Raw genomic sequence first — 6,849 nt, forward strand, 5'->3', positions numbered from 1 at the left:
TTGGGAATCGCAAACAGTGTCTTAGACACTTTTGTACAAATTATCATGGTCGTACATCTGGCCCTCAGTCCCCTGTCCTCAAAAGTTAATGCATCCTTATTTTAAAAAAGTTCTAACTATCTTAGGACTTCTTTTCCCATTTCAATTTTATTTCAGCTCACATTCTACAAGTAACTTTTTGTCCTATGCATTCAGATGTGTGACCTTTTTTTATTTATCTCAAAGCAATATGTGGTTACAGTCTGTTCTCTTTTATATGAATGCATTTCACCTGCATTTCACAATTCTTCTGTTTTCTAGTATCTATTTTAGAGTTTCATTTACTTAACAGAGGTCTAGCAGATGTTGCCATGATATTAAATGCTGGTTGGTATCCTGACTTAGATTTTCTGTAGACAAGATGATATAATTAAAACATGGCTTCATAAGGTGCTGGGGTACTGTGGTTACCAAAGAGACATATTTTTCTTTTGTTAAGGGAAACTTGTTTTTAAGGACAAAATTGTCCCAAATAGGGAAGTAGTAAATGCTCTTTCGAAATCTATTTAAGGGAAGTAACCCTCACTATGGTGAGATGGCTTTATCACCAGCTCAGATGGGTGCCCATCACTTTTGTATCCAGGACATTGTTCTGGTAATGAATGAGCTAGTTCTCGCTCTGTTCATGTTGTGACAACCAGTGGCGTAAGAAAGGTTGAGGGGGGCCACCTGCAAGGTACACAGAGGGGCCCTGCTTTGGATTTAATCCGTAGCTCTCAGGCCTGAGTACTGTGCTGAGGAGGCCCCCTGCAGCTCAGTGGCCCCCCGCACAGTGGGGGCTGTGGGGGCCTGTGTTATGCGCCTGGTGACAACATAATCCTGTGTTGGATTTCTGTATGTTTTGTTGAAGATGTAAACATTTGGCCTGCAGGCAATGAAGGGGAACCTTCCACCATAACAGCTAGCCAACTTTCAAAACTACCAATTTCAGTGGCTTATGATGAAGCAGGAATCCCTCATCTAGGGCACACATTAAGGTAATTTATACATGTCCATTTCAGACATTTGCATTTGCATTTGCTTCTTGGTCCTTTCTTCAGACTTATACTGAGCCCTATAGACTGACACAGAGTGCTCACATTCTGCATTATTTCAAAGGGGGATCCTGAGAACAGTCTCCCTCTGAACAACACTCTGAACATCAAGATGGAGTGAATAACATTCTTGTTGTAATCCTCATATATGGTATTCGACGGTCAGCGGACCAGCTTATCTGTGTTCCTTTTCCCTACCTCCCTCACCTCCCTTATTCATTGGTTATCGGCTGCTCACGTCATGACCTATCATAAGGAAATGTTGTTCACGGGCTGTGATTCGAGCCCCAGCTGTTAATGATACCGGTCCAGCATCTGCGGGCCTTTGTAATCAATAAAGTACGTAAATATATATATATTGACGTTGTGTCTTATGTACATTATGACACTTCAAATGGCGACGAGGACGGGACACCGAAGATTTTGACAAGGCCCGCTGATGTGTAAAAGAGGATCGATTCTGGACTTAAAAAATTCATTCATAAGGCAAGTTATAGAAATTGTCTTTTTTCGGGGCAAATTATTCAGCGCTAATTCGTTCGTCTATTTTTCATGTGAGGTGGAGAAAAGAGGCGAAAGAGTGTTCCTTTGGCTCAAGACTCTACAATCTTCTAGAAGTTAATTTCAGGCAAGTTACGATATTGCATTTTTGGCACAGAGATTTCTTAGCGCTAAAAATTGTTTTTTCATGTACTTTCTTCTATGTGCTGACGTGCTGCGGTTTAACAAGTTCGACAGCGTTTTCGAGGAAGCATTTCGCATTTCTCCTCAGTTGCAACTGTCAACCGTCACGTCGATTTCGGCGTCGGCCGTTGGAATCTTCAGTGTAGTGTCTGTCAGCTCTGCATTTGTATCAGCTGTAACTGACATCTGGTAACGTTTTTTTTGCTGATTGCGCAGGCTACGATCTAGTGCGTGACTCCATTTTGTAAACCAAATTTTGGTAGTTTTTTTCCTCAGGACATCGTTATTTATGTGAGGAACTTCACGTTATGCACTAAACATGGATATTTACCTAATTTCTAGATTTATATCTTTTCTTCATCAAAAACGATTTGATTTTTCAAAGGTTTAGGATTATAATAATTTAGTTTTGTAAAAGCTAAGCCTCATATTTCTTAGAATTCTTTAGGAAAGTGTAAAGTATTTATATTATTTCTTTTCTCTCTTTGCATTTAAAATATAAAAATAGCGTTTACTGTGAAGAAAGAGGTTGAGGAAAAAGTGGCAGAAATGTCTACAAATTCAAATATAAGTGCTCCAGCTGCATTTTTGAATGATCCTGGGAAACCAATTATGAAGTGGAAAAATTGGTTGAGGGCTTTTGAGAATTATTTGGTTGCAATAGATGGGAAGAAGTATGAGCCTGAGAGAAAATTAGCAATTTTATTTGGTTTATTGGGCGCAAATGGTCAAGAAATTTTTGATAGTTTGCCAGAGTATGAGCCACCCCCTGGACAATTCATTCCATTAGATGAGTACCAAGAAGCGTTGAAACGTTTGGAAAAGCAGTTTGGAGAGGAGCCGAACATAATGATTGGTCGTCATCATTTTACTATGTGAAAACAACTAGAGAATGAAACTATTGAGGAATATATTGGGGCTTTGCGCGTTTTAGCAACTAAGTGTGAATATAATGACATGGTGGATGTATACATTAGGGATCAGTTAGTGTTCCACTGCCATGAAAAGAAAATTCAAGAGAGACTTTTGTCATGTAAAAATCCACCTTTACAAGAGGCTATAGATATAGCCAAGGGGATAGAGAGATCTCTTCAAACTTCAAAAGTTGTATCTAATTTTTATCTAAACTCAAGATCTGATGTGTATGTCGTAAATGATTACAAACAGAGAAACGCTACCTATGATAAGAAAAATAGAGATGGCAGGGGCATAGAGTCAGGTGTTGTTATTTGTTTTAGATGTGGCTCAAAGAACCATAAAGCAGATTTTCAGGGATGCCCAGCTCAAGGTAGGAAATGTACAAAATGTATCAAAATTGGTCATTTCGCAACTGTTTGTAATAATTTCAGGCCACAAAAATTCCAGAAGGTAAAAGTAAGTTATGTTAATGAATTTGAAAAGACATGTGCGCTAATATTATCCTGTCTGTTGATGACCACTCAGAAAATATTAAGGGTCCTTTAGGCATTGCACATATTGGAGAGGTCGAAGTTAAGATCATGGCGGATTCAGGATCGCCCATCACAATTATTTCTGATGTGAAATATTCAAAATTTTGGCCTAATACAGACTTGTTAGCCACTGATATAAATCCTAAAGCTTATGGAGAGTTTGAGATTAATGCTTTGGGGTATTTTTATGACTTGTTGAATATAAAAGGTAGAGTGATTTCCACCAAAATTTATGTTGCTGAAAACGGAAAAGACATAGTAGGATGGAAAGACTTGGCTAAGCTAGGTATTATTCTCAAACCTGGTGCAGATGATCCAATTGTGTTGCATGGAAATTTTGATCAAACATCTGTTTCTTTGGTAAGTCCTACTTATACTGATGATATGGAAAATATTTTTAACAAATATGAATCTTTGTTTGACAATAGAATTGGGTGTGTTAAAGGATTTGAACACACAATTAAGCTGAAGAAAGGTGCTATACCAGTTAAGCACAAGGTAAGGGCTGTTCCCCTGTCAATCAAATCTGAATTGCAAGTACTCCTCAACAAGCTAGTTGAAGAAGAAGTAATTGAGCCAACCAATTCTTCAGAATGGATTGCGGCTATTGTTTTAATTAAAAAGAAAAATGGCGAGATCCGCTTGTGTGCAGATTTGAGGTCGTTGAATAAAAATGTTGTTGTGGATTGTTTCCCTCTGCCCAATATACAGGAGATTTTGGCAGCCACCAATGGATCCAAATATTTTTGTATTATTGACCTCAAGTCTGCATATCATCAAGTGCAGTTATCAGATGAGTCTAAGGAGTTAACTACATTTTTTACTCCATTAGGGGCATACAGATTTAAAAGACTTCCTTTTGGGCTGGCTTCTTCAGCCAGTGTTTTCCAGAAGTTGATGGAAGCAATTTTGAAGGGAGTTGATGGAGTACAAAAGTTCCAAGATGACATTCTTATACATGCAAAAACAATGGAAGAACATAATGAAATCTTGGATACAGTGCTTAGCAAATTGTATGAGAGAGGTATGACTGTTTCAAAAAGCAAATGTAAATTTTTACAAACTGAAATTGAGTATTTAGGCCATGTTTTAAGCAGTGATGGAATCAGACCCAAGCTTGATCTAGTTAAAGCTATAACTGAGGCCCCCAAGCCCTGCGATAAGGACGCTCTTAGGTCCTTTCTTGGACTGAGTGAGTATTATTCGCGATTTGTGGCAAATTACTCAGGTAAAGTTGAATCTCTACGAGTATTATTGTGCAAAGGAGAAAAATATATTTGGACAGAAGACCAAGATAAAGCGTTTAAGATTATTAAAAATGCTATACTGAAAGCACCAACTCTGAAGCCGTACAATCCAGATGGGCTAAAAATTGTTACTGTAGATGCAAGCTCGGTGGGAATTGGAGCTGTATTCACACAAAAAGTTGGCAAAGAAATACATACTATTGCATTTATTTCTAGACGGTTACGAGAATCTGAAATACACTACAGCACCATAGAAAGAGAAGCCTTGGCTTGTGTATGGGCGGTGGAGAAACTTAGAATGTATTTATGGGGCAAGTGCTTCGAATTGGTCACAGATCATAAGCCTCTAACTTTTCTTATGGATGGTTGTGGTAGAGGGAATGGAAAAATTTCTTCTAGGCTGATCAGAATATTTTCTAAATTACAAGAGTACAACTTTACAATCAAACATATTTCAGGACAATGTAATGTGAGAGCTGATTGTCTATCACGCCTTCCACTTGAATGTGAGGATTCTAGAGAATGTGATGACACTGAATGTGTAGTTTCTTTTGTTAACAGTAGTAATCAATTTACCATTATTTGTGAAGAATCTGATTGGGTGTCACAGTTAAATGATGACCCTGTTTTGAGTAAAGTCAAATTGTTTATTTCCAGTAAATGGCCTCCAGTAAGGAATTTATGCGGAGATCTGAGAACTTATGCACAAGTGGCGGATGAGTTGAGCATCGAGGACGATTTCATTTTGAGAGGTGAACTATTGGTACCCCCACCTAAGGTAAGACGTACTCTCTTACAAAAAGCTCACAATACACATCTGGGATCTACATTGACCAAGAAAGCCCTCAAACAATATAATTGGTGGCCAGGTTTGGACTCTGAAGTAAATTCATATGTAGAATCTTGTACAACCTGTTTGAAGTCTGATAAACGTTGGAAGTCCAGAGTACAAGAATTGCAATTAGTGAATATACCAGAAGTAAAATAGCCATAGATTTTTCTGGCCCTTTTCATGCTTTGGAAAGTGCCTATAAGTTCTTGATAGTTGTGTGTGACTATTATAGCAAATGGATCTATTTCAAATTTGTTCCTAACAGAATCTAAAAGTGTTATTCATTTTCTAGAACAGCTGTTTTCAATTGAAGGTTTGCCTCAAATCTTAGTGTCAGATAATGGCAAGCAGCTTACGTCTGAAATGATGATTTCCTTTTTAAAGAAAAATCAGATTGTACAAGAAAAGACTCCATTATACTCTCCCAGATCCAACGGGCAAGTAGAAAGGGTCAACCGATTTATTAAAGATGGAATTCAAATGGCCCTGGCTAACAACTTATCTGTTGTTGAATTCACACAAGAGAGAGTGGACATGTTTAACAACACTGTCAACAATGTTACTAATTTTTCCCCTTTCTTCCTTATGAGAGGTAGACAAGCTGTCACAAGCATCTCTCCCAGACTCTCTGTATGTAAAAAAGGGAAAAGTGACTTTACTATGTTGGATGACGATAGCCTAAAAGTCAAGGATTCCATCTGCAAGCAACAAATGAGATCCAAGAAGTACTATGATAGTATACATAAAGCAGTTCACAAAGACATTTCTGTAGGAGATTGGGTTATTGTCAAGAAACCATTTGTAAAACAGAAAGGAGATTCTAAATTCTTTGATCCTAGTGAAGTTGTTGAAGTATCAGGGGGAGCAGTTTGTGTGGAAAAATTGGGTTGGAGGAATAAGAGTGATGTGATCAAATCAAAAGTTTTCAGAAGGAATTGATGTCTGGATCTAGTGATCAGAATGCAGATTCACTTGCAGATAGCTTTTGGTATGAAGTAACATCCAGTAATGAGAATAAGGTTAGCGATAATGAGTCAAAATGGTGTACCTCTTCAAATCGTAATGGTGATATTGGCCAGCCTAATGAGACTACTAATGTTGCATTGAGAACAAATAGAGAGATGTGTTTAGAAGGTGCTTATGCGAGCACAAATGAGTCAAGTTCCCAAGATACTGCAGCGATTGAATATAATTAATTTAGTAGTTCTCAGAATGAGCGGGAATGTTATTTTCCCCTAAAACATGTGAATCTGCAAGTACAAGTTCAGGTAGGGTTGTACAAATTCCCTGCAAGTTTAGAGATTTTATTATGTATTAAACAGTTTATCTGTTTTTATTGAAAAAAAGGGAGATGTTGTAATCCTCATATATGGTATTCGACGGTCAGCGGACCAGCTTATCTGTGTTCCTTTTCCCTACCTCCCTCACCGCCCTTATTCATTGGTTATCGCCTGCTCACGTCATGACCTATCATAAGGAAATGTTGTTCACGGGCTGTGATTCGAGCCACAGCTGTTAATGATACCGGTCCAGCATCCGCGGACCTTTGTAATCAATAAAGT

The sequence above is a fragment of the Lissotriton helveticus genome, chromosome 7, assembly GCF_964261635.1.
Source record: "Lissotriton helveticus chromosome 7, aLisHel1.1, whole genome shotgun sequence".
NCBI lineage: Eukaryota > Metazoa > Chordata > Amphibia > Caudata > Salamandridae > Lissotriton > Lissotriton helveticus.